The sequence below is a fragment of the Uloborus diversus genome, chromosome 3 (genome assembly GCF_026930045.1).
Source record: "Uloborus diversus isolate 005 chromosome 3, Udiv.v.3.1, whole genome shotgun sequence".
In the NCBI taxonomy this organism is placed as follows: domain Eukaryota; kingdom Metazoa; phylum Arthropoda; class Arachnida; order Araneae; family Uloboridae; genus Uloborus; species Uloborus diversus.
In genome coordinates, this window is record NC_072733.1 from 198,039,294 (window position 1) to 198,059,021 (window position 19,728).

A 19,728-nucleotide genomic window follows, 5' to 3' on the forward strand; every position below is an offset into this window, starting at 1 on the left:
ATATTCGAAAAATGCTTAATATTTATAAATACTTTATAATGCTTAGTTCCCAGATAGCATGCTCACTTGCGGCAAGTTTGATTTTTTCTTGATATTATCTTGTTGTGTCAAACTTGACGTGACTCGTTAGCGGCAGACTTTCAGCAAGTTGGGCGCCACCACCGTAAACTACTCTTGCAAACGCTTGTTTGATGAACACTTGTTTCAATCACGACACCCAGCGCATGCGCGGTAGTACATAGTCTACGGTTCGGCGCCAAACACGGAGAAGCAAACGAAGCAGGGAGCCATGATGGATTGACGAAGTAAGCTGCACGTTGGAACAGCAGAGAAAAGGTATTTATCAGTTTAATATTTATTCAAATGCAATTTTCTTTAAATTGTAATTCAGAAGAATGCACTGGTGTTTATATTTTTTCACTATCACGATTCGCGTCAAAGCATTTCTTTGTAGCGTAGCACATGTTTCAAACTCAATGTTAAGCTTTTTAAACTTGAGGTTTATGAATAATTTTGAATATATGCATACAGGATGGATTAAATACAGTTGGTAACAATTTTTATTTGAAAGATTTTATCAAACCGTATGTTTTAATTCGATCGACTGTCGATGTCTTAAAATAAAGTTTAAACTCGATCCCAAATATACTGTAGTCGGTTTTTTTTTTACGTTGTGTTGGCATTGAATCCTTTCTTTAATTTAATAGTTCATGCAAATACTTCATGCAAATAAAATGAAAATCATTCCTAAAACAAAAGCTAATCAATAAGTATAGTTAATGGGAAACTTTGTTTATCTGCAATTTTGCATAACTGATAACTTAACATCTGACCATCTGAGAATGTTCTCTTACATTAAAATTGAGTGGAATGATAATATTTCAAAGTAACAGTTTGAATTTTTTCGTACTATAGTGATTTACTACATAGTCGATTCCAGTCAAGAAAAAAATACCTCTGAAAATCAGCATATGATAATACAAGCTATTTTCCAAAATTGATACTCAAATTGTAATGTTTTGTTGTTAGTCGAAAATTATTTTTGGTGTTATTAAATCATAAAGTTCTTGTAATTAACATTTGAAATATTAATTGGGAACTCCTAATATTCTGTGCAGTATTTATTTAATTGATATTCACTCATTTGTATTTTTAATATTTTTCTCAATTAGTCAAGTGAATGCGGGGCAAAGTGAAATAATTCATTTTGTTTGCTTATTCAATCATTTACCAAATCACTTACGCATTCATTAATTAACTAATTTTTCCTTAATTTAATCATTCACTTATTAATTCACTCTTTCACTTATTTTCTTATGCATTCACTTTCTATTTTATTCACTCATTTATTTTCTTTGTATCAATTAATAAATTTATTTATTAGTTTATTGTTTCATTATCTTTTCATTTAGTGAATTATTATTTATTTGATCATTATTTTGTTCGAAAAAATTTCACAATCAAATGGAAAATATTTCATTTTTCACTTTGTCCCATGAAAAAAAAAAAAAAAAAAAAAAACGTGAAAAAAACTTCTACTTTTTCTCGAAGGCTAAATTTTACTGCCAATAATAAAAAATAATGTTTTCACGCAAGTTTTATTTTATGTGTAATGTTATTTCTCTATATATTGTAATATTCAAAACAAACTTCCTATTTGTTCATTTTGAAAAAGCTCAGTCATCTTAACCATTTCGCTTTGCCCCACAGTCCCCTACTATTTATTATAACTTTTATTTTATATGTTTTATATTGAAACAGTTCTTGAATCAGGTGTAATTTTTGTCTGATTAATGCTATACGACAAATTCAAATATTTTTATTATTATAAAATTTAAAAAAACTGGGCATTTAAAATTTTTTATTCTGACATGTTTTTTTTTTTTTTTTACATACGTGCCCAGCAGGGCATGTTAAAATTTTAAAGAATTTTGTAGCCCTGACCTATTATTGTATATTTAAATTTGTTAAAACGCTACTTTAACTTTTACTCTTGTTAAACATATTTTAAGTGCCGTAGAGTCTCGAAAATCAGATGTAGTTGGGATTACAACGTAGCAAAATATTTCATTTTTCAGATGTTAATGAAAATCATTTCATTCTAACAAAAAATGTAACTAGAAACATTAAGCACCTCAAGTAGAGCAGAACCCAGAACTTTTAAGACTCTTTTGTATTTTGAATATTCGGTTTGTCTGCGGAATAGGCAGTGTACTGAATACCAACTGAATATTCAGTGTATCACTAAAGCGTTAGGTTTGCTTCAATCTATATATTAAATAAAATTCATAATTTTGTTAATTTGTTGCGAATTGTATTCCTCTTTAGTCTTTTCTTGAATACCTGGTAAAATTATCCATTTTACCACCCTGGCAGTGCCGACGAGGGGCCATGTCAGCTTAGTCGGAAACTAGCGACCCGTCCTTTGAAGGGGCCCGGCTTGGAATCGCAGTAGACCAGTAGACAAATTTAACAAGCTAAATGGGGGCACGGGGCCCGGCGATAAAACCGACAAGTGGCTTGCCTTAGCTCACGGCTGCCTTGCACCCTGGATCAATCGTACCTTTATTTTGTAAAAACTTCTAGACAGAATAACTACGAATATACTATTTGTTCTTCTCATTGAAGGAATATTTTACATCAAATTAAAATGCAGTAAATTAAATGTATGATCTTTTGTGAAATATTGATTATAAGCATTTCAAATGAATGTGTTTTCTTTACCAGCCTTCAATCCCAATTTTCAAAATATTGGTGTATATTTCATTCAGTATAAATTTTGCACGAAGTAAAATACTACTGCCATTATTGTTATCAGGGACCCTCTCAGTTTTCTGATAGGGACTTCAAATTTTATCGACTGGTGAAATATGGTTATTCACACTTGGGGGGGGGGGGGGGAGAGAGAGAGACTTGTGAACATGGCATGTTTATCTTGAAAAAATCTCAAATAATAGCAGTCCCAGTACTCATTCTCTTTTACAAATATTTGCAACAATGAGATTTATGTTTCTCGGGTCGAAACTTCTTCCTTTGAGCAGCTGTTTTACGTAATTTCACCGTTTTCTTTTACTTGTGAAAACATATTTTAAATTGCTTAGTCAAACTTCATTATTGCAAATCGTTATATTGTTCTTTAAAATATGATGCATGTCCTGCATTTTTTAATCATGTTCATATGTGTCCCAGGCCTGTTTATATGTTCTCCCCAAAAAGGGCACATGTAAGCAATTAAACACATTTTTTTAAAAGTTCATGACACAAAGAAAAGGCTACCTATTTAATTTTGGAGATATTTTGGTGTTGCGAAATTGATATTTCTTTTTGAAAAATAAAGAAATGTAAAAAATTGTTCCTATGTGTCTCTTTCCCCCCTACAACCAATGAAAAGGAATATTTGGATATTTAAAAACTTGCAATTTAATCTCCAGATTTGCCAAATCATCAGCTAAAATTTGCTGAATATGGGATTTTGACTAATACCTCCTTTCGGGGCATTCTGATTTTTATAAATGTATGTAGTTTTCTCGTGGCAAAACTTCTAGTAAGATGCAGTAAACAGATAATGACATACTTATGTGTTCACTTTTTAATTGTTTTGCTTTTGTTCTTGCTTTTGAAATCAAGTATTAATTCTACTTTTTCCTCCTTTTTTCGAAAATATTCTACTTTTTGACACTGAAAATGTTCTATGAGCTCTGTAAATTTCATGCCATTTTTCTAGACATGCTTGTTGCACAGCATGATTTACATTTGCACTGATTATTGTTAACTATTTTGAGAAGCTGTTTTAAAGAAATGGTTTAAAATTTAAAAACATTTCTTTGAGATTTCTATACCAAAAAAAAAAAAGGAAAAACATAACTTTTGTGTTTAACACAAGGCTTGAAATATACCTGTGCAGAATGATTATTCTGATAATTATTGTAGGATTTTTTACCTTTATCGAAACAAAGTTTGCTCGAATAATTTCTTTTTTGCCTGTGGATTGCCAGATGATTTCATATGTTTTATATCGCTATATTTCGGAATTCAAATTAAATTGAATATATAGCTTAACTGTAACTTAGTTTAGCTTTTAGCAATAACTTGTTTTTATTGTTCAAAAGATATTAGCTCCATTAATAATATTTGTCTCCAATTTTAAAACTAGTTATATTTCCATAAAATAATTTTAGTTGACAATTTCAAAATAGTATTCTTGTTTGTTGACTTTGCTTTGAGCTCTTGTTAAATGTATTAGCAAATATAGCATGTCCTGTTTATTCTTATGTTTTTTTTATAGCTGCTTGTCAAAGGGTGTATAAGGATATATGGCAGCTGGCATCAAGAAATAATGTGAGTTTTTGAGTACAACATTTTTATTTTTATTAATAAACTTCATAAATAGGATTTTTTAAAGCTGGGTTGTCAGGTTTTTGACTAGTAACAGTCTTTCACAGTGTAAACTCTTGCACCTCTAGTCAAAAATGTTTACCATATCTTAGTAACCGCAACCTATCATATTTCCCAAGTTTTATTGAATGGCTTTATATAAAGTATTCAGCAGCAGAATAATTACTTCCCTTCTTATTTGCTTCAAGGTAAATATTCATTTTCAATTTACTTTTAGGGGTCAAATAGGTGTGCATAGATAATACTTAAATGTATTTAATGTTTGGCAAAAAACACTTAGAGGTAAAAATGATTGTTTTTTTTAAAGTAAGTGCATTAATTATAAATATTTTTAAGTTAATTGGACTGACTAGATAGTAAATAATTGTGAAAATAACATTAATAAAGAATATCATGCACTTGTATATGAGGTTAGCTCTTTTTGAAAATCTTATATATACATTGCATTTAGCATGTAAGCTAAATTAATGCATTTCGGCTATAGCAAATACATATGCTAGCTTGAATTATTTAAGAAAAGGGGGGGGAACACAAAAATTTTTGAGTATGCATTGAAAATCAGATTTTAAACTTGTCATTTCATTTTACTTCCTATCAAGTTTAGACCAACCAATTACCCATTTAAAATTTCAGCAGGATTTATGACAGCTATTGCAAGTTTTTAATTTGAATGTTTTTTTAGTAAGCTTTTGTTCGCAAGCAAATTTGAACGATTGGAGTTTTTTAGTTTAAACCGGTATTGTATTTCCGTCATATTTACAAACCTAAGCTTGTTTGGAAGTAATAAATCCTTCAATTTGTGTGGGGAATGTTACAAGTAGGTCTTGACAAGTCAGGATTTTTGCTTTGAAGAAAACTCGCCAAATTAATTTTTTTTTTTACTATTTATGGGGAATGTGAAGGCTGGATTATGCTATTAAACTATCATTTCTAAATTTTACTTAAAACAAAGTATGTCTGCAAAACTCCGTAGCTCTGCAAAAAAAGTTATTTTGCTCCGCATTTCACAGTCGGGCGTTCAAAAGCATAAGGCATGACATAGTGCTTAAAACTATCTTATTAAGTAAAAAATAATTATTTTTATGCAAGTGTTTAAAATGATTATTATAGCTCAAAAATAATTTTAGATAAGTGTTTTTGAGATTTAAAGTTAGTTTTTTGTTGAATTTTATGCAAAATACCGAGCTGCTCCTAAAATTCACCACAGATCAGGGTTGAGTTTTGAACTGTCTAAAACTGGTTTCGGACAGAACAGGCGGTTTTTACCGTCCAAAAATACACTTTTCTATCAAAGTATGCTAAAGCTAAAAGTGTAATCAAATCAACTGATATTTACTGCAATATTAATCATTCATAAATAATAATAAGTTTTAATTAATGAGTATTTGTATTTTCTCTGAAAGGTTCATTAATAAATATTTTACCTAAACAAATTTCCCATAACTCTATTATGCAAAAACTTTCTTAGTAACAGTTGGTAGAGTTATGAAAAGAAATTCACTGCACTACCAAGACAACTAGTTTCAGTTCCATTTATAACTCAGAAAAATGTTATTAAATGTAATTTTTTGGTGGGAAAAAAAAGAATATTTTTTTAATGGTTTTTGCATTCAAGTTTTACATGATATTTTAACATTTTTTTTAACGATAGATTAAAGAGTAATAAATTGACATTTACTAAAATTTTAAAACTTGTGCATTTTTTAAAATTCATATTTTAATATAATATACATTCTGTAACTATTTATTGCATTTCAGTCAATTATTAAACTATATTTTGAACACTTTCTTTTGCACACGTGCATAAATGCCAAAAAGTTTGGTTACTATTATGAAACAAAAAAAAAAAAAAAAATGCGTACAATTTGGAATGTTTAATGATGAATTCAACTTCTATGTAACTAGATCAGTTACATATATTCTTATACTTGAATGTTCACCATTGAATGAATATTCAATATAAAACATAACTTTGATGCATTTTGTTCTGTTTTTGATATTTTCTCACAAAATAGTTTTTTAAAAAAATGTAGTTTTGGACAGGACGGTAAAAACCGTGGTTTTTACTGTTGTGTCCAAAATCTTGCCAATCCTGCTACAGATGCTTGTCAAATTGTTTCTCCAAGGTTGGCAACCCTAACCCTAGAAGGTGCTGCTGTACAGTATGACTTTTAAAAAAAATCAATGTTAGTCCACTTAGAACGTTATCTTTAAAGTCATTTTATTCAAAACTTGCATATGTCCTTTTACATCCCTTCGCTTCTCACTGCTTCATATGATGTACTTCTAAAAGAAGCTTCGCACTGTTTATATTTACTATCATCTGAAAAAATATATTTTGGTACTGGGATTTCAAACTATTCATATTAGCTGAGACTTGTTCATTCTATTTGAAGGCTTAATCTGCTTTGCGCCCAGAGTTTGGGGATCTGTAAATAAGTTCCTGATCTTGTAAAAATGATCGCTTATGTTAATGCCACAGGACCATTATGTTTTAACGGGTCTAGTTTGCATTTCAGTGCTGGCGGTTATTTTTGCATTAAATAGTTTTGAGAATACAAGGCTAATTTTTCTTTTAAAACATGTTTCAAAAGTGAAAACGTCTCCAAAAGTAATAAAACTTACCAGCAAAGATTCTTCTTCATTTTTAATAGAAGTAAAAAACAAATTGTGTGGTAACAAAAGCTCTCCATTGAAAAAAGATTTGAAAATAAATGCAAATATAACATTAAAAATATATTTCTCTTTAAGTTAACATTAGCAATTGGTGGTTTTCAAATAGCCCCTTTAATGCGAGTAGGGTTCATAACTGGGGAACTATAGTTTATGCCTGACTTTAAGACTACTGTTAGCAGAATTCTTTAATGAAAGTAAAACTTATAATTTTTCTACAATGCTTTTTTTTTATTTTAGGACACAAAGACATGAAGAAAAGTGAAGAATCGATGTATTATAATACTGTAAATACTGTTGGACAATTTGTTTGTAATTATTGTTAATAAACAGTCTGTATTGATTTATTATAAGTGTCTTTTTAAATTTATTTTGTGTTTGCTGAAAATAGGGTTACCACAAAACTGAAAAGTCTCCGTAGAGTAAAAGTTTCTTTAATTGATGCTTGTGCCATATATTTATATCATAGAAAAAAAAAAGTCCAAAAAATAATTTACTAGTAATTTATTCTCCGTATAATTTAGTTTGAATTGTACATTTTAACAAGTATATTTTATTAAAATAATAGCAAAAATTAACATTTCTGGAGAAGTCTACTGTATCAATTCAATGTTATTCAGTACAAATTGTACAATTTGACCTATACCTTACTTCCTGTGCTCAAATTTGTTGGAAGGTCGCTATGAGACCGTGAACTAAATGCCAGTTCAATATCCAAAAGCAAATTAATTTATTTAATAATAATATAATGTTACTTTGAATTTGGGATTTGTTTTGTGTTCATCTGCTTGATTATGCCAGTTCAATATCCAAAAACAAATGAATTTATTTAATAATAATATAATGTTACGTTGAATTTGGGATTTGTTTTGTGTTCATCTGCTTGATAATCAACTGTTCTTCATAAAATTAGATGAATGTATGGTCACACATTAGCAAACTTTTTACTCCAGAATTAGATCCTACATAGTAAATAAAGCAAAAAAAAAAAAAAAAGTCTTCAAATTTACTTGCAAATTGGGTTTAAATTTACATTCACCTGTATATAATTAACATTGTATTTACAGCATTCGATGAATGCATGAGAATTTTTATTAAAGAAAGCTAGTACAGTGAAACCTGTATAAGTTGACCACCTGTGGTGCATTACTTTAGTTGTCAATTTACAAAGGTAGATTTATATGATAAGGGCCAATTCCGTGCCTGAAAAAAGTGATCAACTTAGACAGGTGGTCAACTTCACAGGTTTTACTGTATCACATTGTGTAAATTGGGATATAAATTTTGAAAAGGTTTTAATCCTTTATTAAAAAACAAGTGAGAATTTGTTTAGGGAAAAACTTTTATAAAATTAGCAGCGTTATAATTTTTGCAAATTTTCTGAAAAAATTTTGTTGTATCAAATTTTCGTGAATGAGATCAAAGGTACTGTTAACTTATTGCAAACTATTATAAACTTCTCTAGGATGCATAACATAAATATTCATTGTTTAATTTAATTATATTTTTATAGTGTAAAATATTTTTCTACAGTTATTGCTAAAACTAAAATAATTGTTTGCTAGAAATACTACTAATTTTGAGACCTGATTTTTTTCAAAGGAGTGTAGTATTATAAATTCAAATTTTTAATACAATAAAGTTTGTTTGATTACAAATATTTCTGCAATGAATACAATAAAAGTATGTTCTAGTTTACAGTGGGTTCACAATACTTTTTGTTAAAAATGGCTATACTTATTCATTAATTTGTGGAAAATTTGCTACAACAAACTTTTCTATTAGTTTGCAGAAAATTTTCAGAATTTGATGCAATTAAGAAAATTTTCAATGAACCTGCAACAGTTTGATATGACTTACAGGACAAACTTGCTGCAAGTTCAGTTCGTGGGGACTACAAGGCTTGCATCAGACTTGCAGACTTGTCGCATCCATTTTGATGCAAGTTTGCAGAATTGCAAAGCAAGTTTGCTGCAAGCAAAAAAATGCTATGCAAATTTGATATGAACTGGTAGCAAATTTGATATGACAAAGCTCAGTTTGAAGCAAACTTGTCACAGCAAAGCTTCAGTTGCTTTGAACTTGCAGCAAGTTTGATACCACAAAAATGACTTTCCTACTGGTTTGCAACGAACTTGCAGCAAACTTGATAAGACTTGCAGGACAAACTTGCTGCAAGTTCACTTCGTGGGGAAAGCAAGACTTGCATAAGCTTGCATCTCGTTTGCATCTGACTTGCAGACTTGTCTCATCCAATTTGATGCAAGTTTGCAGAATTGCAAAGCAAATTTGTTGCAAGTTTGCTGCAAGCAAAAAATGCTATCTTATGTTAATGCCACAGGACCATTATGTTTTAACGGGTCTAGTTTGCATTTCAGTGCTGGCGGTTATTTTTGCATTAAATAGTTTTGAGAATACAAGGCTAATTTTTCTTTTAAAACATGTTTCAAAAGTGAAAACGTCTCCAAAAGTAATAAAACTTACCAGCAAAGATTCTTCTTCATTTTTAATAGAAGTAAAAAACAAATTGTGTGGTAACAAAAGCTCTCCATTGAAAAAAGATTTGAAAATAAATGCAAATATAACATTAAAAATATATTTCTCTTTAAGTTAACATTAGCAATTGGTGGTTTTCAAATAGCCCCTTTAATGCGAGTAGGGTTCATAACTGGGGAACTATAGTTTATGCCTGACTTTAAGACTACTGTTAGCAGAATTCTTTAATGAAAGTAAAACTTATAATTTTTCTACAATGCTTTTTTTTTATTTTAGGACACAAAGACATGAAGAAAAGTGAAGAATCGATGTATTATAATACTGTAAATACTGTTGGACAATTTGTTTGTAATTATTGTTAATAAACAGTCTGTATTGATTTATTATAAGTGTCTTTTTAAATTTATTTTGTGTTTGCTGAAAATAGGGTTACCACAAAACTGAAAAGTCTCCGTAGAGTAAAAGTTTCTTTAATTGATGCTTGTGCCATATATTTATATCATAGAAAAAAAAAGTCCAAAAAATAATTTACTAGTAATTTATTCTCCGTATAATTTAGTTTGAATTGTACATTTTAACAAGTATATTTTATTAAAATAATAGCAAAAATTAACATTTCTGGAGAAGTCTACTGTATCAATTCAATGTTATTCAGTACAAATTGTGCAATTTGACCTATACCTTACTTCCTGTGCTCAAATTTGTTGGAAGGTCGCTATGAGACCGTGAACTAAATGCCAGTTCAATATCCAAAAGCAAATTAATTTATTTAATAATAATATAATGTTACTTTGAATTTGGGATTTGTTTTGTGTTCATCTGCTTGATTATGCCAGTTCAATATCCAAAAACAAATGAATTTATTTAATAATAATATAATGTTACGTTGAATTTGGGATTTGTTTTGTGTTCATCTGCTTGATAATCAACTGTTCTTCATAAAATTAGATGAATGTATGGTCACACATTAGCAAACTTTTTACTCCAGAATTAGATTCTACATAGTAAATAAAGCAAAAAAAAAAAAAAAGTCTTCAAATTTACTTGCAAATTGGGTTTAAATTTACATTCACCTGTATATAATTAACATTGTATTTACAGCATTCGATGAATGCATGAGAATTTTTATTAAAGAAAGCTAGTACAGTGAAACCTGTATAAGTTGACCACCTGTGGTGCATTACTTTAGTTGTCAATTTACAAAGGTAGATTTATATGATAAGGGCCAATTCCGTGCCTGAAAAAAGTGATCAACTTAGACAGGTGGTCAACTTCACAGGTTTTACTGTATCACATTGTGTAAATTGGGATATAAATTTTGAAAAGGTTTTAATCCTTTATTAAAAAACAAGTGAGAATTTGTTTAGGGAAAAACTTTTATAAAATTAGCAGCGTTATAATTTTTGCAAATTTTCTGAAAAAATTTTGTTGTATCAAATTTTCGTGAATGAGATCAAAGGTACTGTTAACTTATTGCAAACTATTATAAACTTCTCTAGGATGCATAACATAAATATTCATTGTTTAATTTAATTATATTTTTATAGTGTAAAATATTTTTCTACAGTTATTGCTAAAACTAAAATAATTGTTTGCTAGAAATACTACTAATTTTGAGACCTGATTTTTTTCAAAGGAGTGTAGTATTATAAATTCAAATTTTTAATACAATAAAGTTTGTTTGATTACAAATATTTCTGCAATGAATACAATAAAAGTATGTTCTAGTTTGCAGTGGGTTCACAATACTTTTTGTTAAAAATGGCTATACTTATTCATTAATTTGTGGAAAATTTGGTACAACAAACTTTTCTATTAGTTTGCAGAAAATTTTCAGAATTTGATGCAATTAAGAAAATTTTCAATGAACCTGCAACAGTTTGATATGACTTACAGGACAAACTTGCTGCAAGTTCAGTTCGTGGGGACTACAAGGCTTGCATCAGACTTGCAGACTTGTCGCATCCATTTTGATGCAAGTTTGCAGAATTGCAAAGCAAATTTGCTGCAAGCAAAAAAATGCTATGCAAATTTGATATGAACTGGTAGCAAATTTGATATGACAAAGCTCAGTTTGAAGCAAACTTGTCACAGCAAAGCTTCAGTTGCTTTGAACTTGCAGCAAGTTTGATACCACAAAAATGACTTTCCTACTGGTTTGCAACGAACTTGCAGCAAACTTGATAAGACTTGCAGGACAAACTTGCTGCAAGTTCACTTCGTGGGGAAAGCAAGACTTGCATAAGCTTGCATCTCGTTTGCATCTGACTTGCAGACTTGTCTCATCCAATTTGATGCAAGTTTGCAGAATTGCAAAGCAAATTTGTTGCAAGTTTGCTGCAAGCAAAAAATGCTATCTGGGTTAAGATGTGATGTTGTTTTATGCTTTGCTTGATGATTAAGTTTCCATCATCATGTACATTTTTAGTGTAAAATAATATGTTAAACAATTAGTTTCCTTAAATATATTAGTCATGGTGTCTAAGAAGAAATGCAAATTATTATTGTAATTATTATTTTCTGGACTGTAATTTTGGAACAAAAGCAATATTGCAGAAGTCTGAAAATATGTTACACACATAGCAGGAGGGATCTATATACTACTTTAGCCAGTTGAAGTTAAGATTGTATGATGCAGTAGTGTACAAGAAGTTGTCATAGAACGCGCCATGTATTTATTCAGAACAATACAAGTGAAAAAAAAAAACGTTCAATATTGCTACCGTATTCTTGTCACTTTGAATAATTTTATTTTTCTAACAGCTATAGGCAATTTGAATTTTATCATAGTTATATATGACTTAAATTGAAAATTTACTTTATTCATCCATTTACACCAAGTGTGACTAACTATATAATACACTCTATTTCTCTTTCCTTTATAAGATTGCGCTATCTAATATAAATAATCATGTATGCAAATGAAAAAGTGTATTTTTCATTTTTTTCCCACCGTAAACAACAAATTTAACTTACATAACTTTTCAAATATTTATACATGTATTTCTGCTAGTTATCAAGAATAAACGAATACGAAAAAAAAAGCGAACCTTCGTTAAGAGGGCTATGAAACTTTATTTCATAATTATTATTGATTGATACTCATACATCTATCCACTAGATGGCAGCATGAACAATAGGAAAATCGAGCAGAAGTGCGCAGATATTGCACTATTTCACCTGAACAGTTTCGGTCCCTAACCGAACGTCGAAAACGATCTTCGATCTATATAGTTTTCATTTCATTTCATTTCATTAGCCACAAGCGAGCTAGTTCTTGAGGATAATGCCAGTGGAGGAGATTTTCCTCTCCCAGGGCAGAAGGGAGTTAAACTAGAGTCCCTATATGAAAACGTAGTTTTCAGAGTTGGGACAACAGCTACGCTCGGAAAGCGCTACCGGTTACAGGGGGGGGGGGAGTTAGGGTTGCCTAGAGTCCCTATATGAAAACGTAGTTTTCAGAGTTGCGACAACGCGGTATCATTTTCCTATTGGTCGAAGACCGCCTGAGGCAGTGTTTCTTCTTCTCCCGTAGGATTAACATGGAGCGTATGACAGTGCTGTGGAAAAACCCAGAATCTGGAAAATTAAAGGTGAGTCCAAGATTTTAATGCTCATATTACTGTTCTACAATGTTCAAATTATACGTATGTAGCTTTACTTGAGTGAGTCCATTCCTATTTCTTTACCTAATGCGTAATTATATCAAGAACATGTGTTCCGGTGTGCTAAAATTCCCTTCTGACACTTTATTTGGGTCTTTTATAGTTAGTTTTCCTGTTAAATCGATTATTCCAATCACAACGTTATTGAAAAACAACACTTTAAGACAAGACAAAAGTTTAAATTGTGTAAATTAAATTTTTTTAACGATAGATCTCTGTTTTCGGTTTGGCGCGATCAATTTCGTGCTTGGCGACGAGTGGAAGTAAACAAAACACACACTTGTGATGTACGTGAAGATGTCTTAACATGTGATTTGTATTATAAATGCTGTATGTTGCAGAATTTTTTTTTTTAAATAAATGTGACTTGATATTAAAACCCATTTTAACTTATGTTTTAATGTTAGGGCATTTATTTTTGCCGATCATTGACAAAAATTGACTTATGTATCGTTTTTAATATTCCTTCAAGCTATAAAACTCCAAGTTAAATCTTCTCTTTATGCAACGTAAGTATTTACAGTGTCAAATTTTTGTTTTTTGAAAGGAGATGCAGAGGAAATAAAATGCTTATAAATTATAGAACTTTCAATGCTTGCTGCAGTATCTTGTAAAAACAGTTAGATTTAAGGAAAAACGATTTGTTATCATTTTCTGCCAAATATTTATTAGTTAAAAATTGTAAAAAAAAATGTCAATTCAATTATGAAATTAATGTCACCACATGAATTTGCAAAAGCGTTTGAGGTGGATATGAAGTAGAACACTTGCTTGACACACAGCAGTTTTATCGATTTTTTAGGTTGAGCGAGCCAATTTAAAATGTACTATTTTATTAAAAATTTAATGAATTGTAGGCAGTTTTGGTTATTTTGGTAATTTACTCTTTTTTATTCAACAAGCATGTCACTCTCTGTGTGTTCCATCATAAACAGAAAACTGAGATGTTCTAAGTTCGTTTCAAGTAGTGTGTTGGTACTTTTTATTATGCTCTAATTAAGGTTACTAATTTTTAGGTTGCCTTGTTATTTCCTTTACATGCTACTCTTTCTTTATCACCTGAAGAATAAAGTGCATGCTATCACCCCGCTTCAGGTTAGTAAAAATTTCTATTTTTATTGAGAAAATGATTTTTAAATAATTATGGCCATGATTGATACATAATTAAGTTTTAACAAGGGTTGAATTACCTTTGAGATCAGGACCGTTATCATGGGCTTTTGAGATTGTAAAAGTCCTCCCAGCCACAGCTCTTGTTTGTCAGAAATTAGGTACATTTAAAGTTTTGCATGTTGAAATATCAATACTTTTATGATAAAATGCTGAATCAAAGATTTTTTAAGTGAAACTTTTTATGCAAGGGCTTTGAAGTTATGATCCAATCTTTTTGTGTGACGAAAAGTGGTGGGAATAAGCAATGTCGGTTAGAAGGAAAGCAGTGGCTTGCTTGCCTTCAGGTATGGGAGAAAAGTGAGACATTACACTCTTCTCGCTTCCTTTCTCATTTTGTATGGTTGCATGTACTGCGTTCAGGCAGCACGGAGATCAATATGTACATTTGTCGTAAACTGATCATTTCTCTTCTTAAGAAGGAAGAAGATGATCATTATCAGTGGACACATGTATATAATTTTATGTAAAAATATGAATAAGAAACACAATCTGTTCAAAAGTGTTTGATGAATAGTTAAAATGTTTCACGTCTATCGTGTGTCATTATGGCACAACCTGTTTCTTGGAATCAAACTTTAGAAGAATTCTACTCTTCTAGATCAGCAGAAAAATAAAGTACATGAAGCTCTCACCCCACATCAAGTTCGTAAAAATTTCGATATTTGGTGGGAAAATGATTTTTAAATAATCCTATCTCAATTAATGTGGAGTTAAATTTTAATTAGTGTATAATTGCATTTTAAAATAAAGACTCATCGTGGGGTTTTGAGATTATCTGTAAAGATCAGGGTTCGAAAATATCCGATATTTTGATATACAGTCGAGTCCCGACTTACGCGAGGGATCCATTCCAAGACACCTCGCGTAAGTCGAAATTTCGCGTTGTGGAAAAAGGTATGTGTAAAAACTTTTATAAACATAACCAATCATTTTAGACACGTGTAAACACAACCTTAAACAGTTAAAAACCTTTTCTTAACCATACCTTACTGTTTCTTACATAAAGAACTAAATTTTTATTTGTATTTTAAAAAAAGCCATTTTATTCAACATGAAATACTGCTATGATGCACAAAAACAATGATCAATGGGAAAGAAAGACATAAAATAAACCAGTACTGTACGTATGGCATGTAGTAAGGAGAACAAATGCCCTATAGTTGTACCGTACAGTTGATTCAATAATGATATTTGTAACTTTAAAAAAGTGAAAATGATGATATATGCTGCAATTATTCTAATATATTTTTAAATACAGTTGCTTCATTGGTTCTTTTATAAAGTTTCCATCTATGGCATTACCCCTCTTCCTGGTTTCTTTAATTTACAATAAAAAACAGCTTCCAGTTTCATAATTTTTGCATTTAGCTTGTATACTATTACTCGGTGAACTTTTATGGATTTCCTTTTCTTGACCTTTAATTGTACGTATGGAAGATTCACTCATACCGTCATACCTAATTGTTGTGCTACCCTTCGAAGCATTTTTTGGTTCAGCTTCAGCTTTTCAAGAAGCTTTACCTTTTCTTTAATTGTCAGAAACGTTCTCTTTTCTTTCTATTTTCACCAATTTTAGATAAAGCAGTGCTCCTAGGTGTCATTATATTTCGTTAAATTTCGCATTTAGAATGAAAAAAAAAATAATGGAAAATGAGAAGTAGTTATTTATATAAGCGATAAAAGACTAGTACAGTGTAGGTACTTCTGCTCTCAGTGATTCTAAAGGGATGAAGGTCCGTTCACGAAAAGAACTTGCTCACCATGGTTCCTTTCCGAAAATTTTCATGTTGCGGGCGAGGAAATCGCGCTAGTTCAAAAATTCTTTACTGTTGAAAAAATCGCGTTATAGCCATTTCGCGTAAGTCGGATCGCTTTGTAGCGGGAGTCGACTGTATATTGGATATTTTGATATTCATCTGATGTTTTCAACCAATGCAAAGTAAAGTGTTTAGTAACTGCTTCCTTAAATCAGAATTATTTATTTTCTTATATTATTATTATAATGCATCAACTTTAAAAGTAATTTTTCTTTTATTATTTATATTCATTTATTACATGTTCATTATTTTGCCTCACCCACTCAAAAAGTAATTCAATTGCATCCGAGTTCATTTCAACCACTCATAAAAATAAATATATAAATAAATAAATATTCAATTTATCAGAGCTTATCTTAATTTGTTGAAGTCTTTAGAAAATCAATACTTTTGTCAGGAAATAGAACATTGAAATAAAGGGGAATTCAAATGCTCTAAAACAGTGGTGGCTTTTAAAACTGATTCATGTGGCCAGCTGAAATATCAGGTATAGATAAATGAATTTACTAAAAAAATGTGGCTTTATTTTAAAGAATTTAAATTCAAGCATCAGTATATGGCATTCTCTATATTTTTACTTCACTGAAATTTATATATTAAAAACAAACAAAAACAGTTTATAATTAATTTCTTTAGTATGCACTCACATTTTTTCAATCACAATCACAAGTAAGCGCTTTGATGAGGTAGTAGCATTCACGTAAAAGTTTAAGACAGGAGTTCAATTTTTTTCCCCGCAATCTTGACTAAAACCATTAAAAAAATTAATTCATAGTTTTCTGAAAAGTACTCAGGACTGCTAAAATAACACTTTCTGGAATAAAATTTGTTCAATATAACTGTACCATGTGATTTCATTATAGGATTTGTAGGACCATAGGAGCTATTTGTTGATCAAAAAATAAAATAAAAATATTAATATTATTCAAATAATTGGAACCCGTACAACATGTCCCTTTGTCCAACGTGCCCCACCTCCCTCTACAATTTTGTTGTGAATATTCCTAAGTGAGGTGCAGAAAAAATAAGCAAGTTTTCTCACGTTTCCTAAAAAATTTAGAATCACGAACGTTCATTACTTATTTTAGTCATCATAAACTGATTTCTCTTCTTAAAGGCAAAGATGATGCACAGTAACAAATATGTACATAATTTTATATACATAATTAAATGAAAAACAATCTATGCTAGTCAAAAGAGACTGATGAATTATGTAAAATATTCCCCTGTAATATGTGTTTTACTTTTTCAAGTGTTTTTAAAACACATCCTGTTATTTGAAATTAAATTTTACAACACACTTAATGCAAAGTAGTTGAAATACAGCTCTATTTCAATTAAAGTGTGTTTATTTATTTTACAGTTATAATTTTATGAACTAGTTTAAAAAAACATTCCTGCCAATTTGTGTTCAGCCGTATTGATGATTTAGCACATTTGAAGAGTTTTACTTCTGCTTTTAAATTTATTTGCCCTTAATGTTTTTTAAGTTTCTTCCAGATATTCTGCAACTTGAAGAAAGCTCAACTACTAGCTGAACTATAGCCCTGATGCAGATGTTCTAGAAAACTCATGATAGTATTGTACTGTTCCCTTAAAGAATTGTATAATAGAATGATCTCCAATATTTAGTTTACAAGGATGTCCAGAAATCATTTTCCAAGTTTTCTTAGCATGACAGCTTTATCAAAACTAATGTAGTTGTTTAAAAAAAATAATGAACTTCCATACATAATATGCCATTCATGTTTGTAATGCTTCTTATTATGCTGATGACTTCAGGAAATTTGTTGCTAAAATGGTCTTAGGACTTTCAGCAATGACATGCAAACCAACAAAAATTCTGTGTTTAAATGCTGAATAGTGTAATTAAATGAAATTTTGATCTTCTTCATACAAACAGTGCTGTATTTCTGATTTGTCACGCCTATTATCATATTTATTATCATTCATTTGTATAATAATATTGAAATGTAAAGAGGTAAAACAAACAATGATTTTGCAACAGAAATTGAGAAATAGCTGGAATTCTGTTTTGAGTCTCTAAATTTAGAGTTTTGAATTTGTTTTGTAAAACAAATGCATTAAGGTTTATGCCTGTTTGTCATGTAAAAATATTGTTTTCAATTTAGATTTTTAATAAATTTTTCGGTATTCAATGCAAGGCTAAAAAATTCAGGTATACATAAAATTATGAAAGATATATTTCGGTTTGTTTATTTTAGCATTAAATGAACAGTTCATTGATCCTTATTCTCTTTGTGTAGTTATCCAGAAGTCCCCCCCCCCTCTCAAGAAGAGATTTTTCTCCCCACTTAAACTACAGGACAGGATTTGAATAACTGCAAATAACTCCAATTTTGGAAAGGATAGGTAGCAACTGTTATCTTAGTCCACTTCCGACTGTCAATGCACCTTCTCTGTTTCTGACTAAATTCTGGAAGCATTTTTCAGCATGTTGGAATGTAGGTCATGTTCATCCATCCATGATACAGGGTAATGAATGGAATTGCAATCTATATGAAAAAATCTGAACAAAAATTCAATTTATTTCAATCAAGGGTTTTTTTTTTTTTTTTCCCCACAAACATTCACTTCACAAATAGTATAAAAGAAAATAAATTACAAGCATCAGTATATTTTGCCCTGTCTAATCGAAACTCCCTAATTGAGTTGATGGGAGTAAAGCCTATAACAAAATTTATTTTCTTTATTTTTCTATGCTTATAAACAACTGAAATTTTTGATTAAACTTGTGTTTCGTCCATAGTTATTAGTTTTAGGAAATGATACTTTGGAGTAAAGAATTTTTAAAAATTTGATAATAATAACCACATTTTGAACATGTGAATATTTTAAAGTTACGTTGCATTTCAGAAAACACAAAGATTAATCTTTGCTTATTTTGTTACTTAAGCAGTTATTGACAATAACAGTTTGCCCCAAAATCTATAAAAACTACAAATTCTGTTTTGGTACCCTGAATTTGATTTTAATTGCCTCATTGAGAAAAATGTCTCTGTTTTCTCTCTCTCTCTCTTTTTTTTTTTTTTTTTTTTTTGTGTGTGTGTGTAAAAATGTTAGAAATTCTATGTTTGTATTAAAGTTTACAGATGTAACCACATCAAAAAATAAATTGAACATTAGAGACTTTTGTTGTAATCTTTATGTGGTAATGACCTGAACTGTTAGTATGGAATGAATGAGTTTTCTTCATGCTAAGTTGTATTTAAAATCTCTGTCAAAATTAAATGTAAACATTGCTTTTCCACAAACATTGAAAATAAGTACAAGTCCTCTACTGGTGCTGGGAATGATTTTTTTCTTTGTTTCAATAAGAAACTGTCTACTTTCTTTTCTTTATAATATTGTTTTGATTTGAAAATATTGTTCAAAATCTAAGTAATAGATGCATGATGTGATGCAGAGAAATAAATAAATAACAATAGATACATTTGTTTCTTATTCATATGAGTTGAAAATAAGTCATGTTTCAAATTACACCCCTC

General features: G+C 30.0%; 1 long non-coding RNA gene across 1 annotated transcript; it reads left to right on the forward strand.

Annotated features, from left to right (window-relative positions):
* The first annotated feature begins 257 nt into the window (after positions 1-257).
* Positions 258-7,408, forward strand: LOC129219281 (uncharacterized). Its single transcript, XR_008580397.1, has 3 exons — positions 258-336; positions 4,286-4,338; positions 7,309-7,408. It is a non-coding gene; the product is annotated as an uncharacterized LOC129219281 (long non-coding RNA).
* The last annotated feature ends 12,320 nt before the right edge of the window (positions 7,409-19,728 follow it).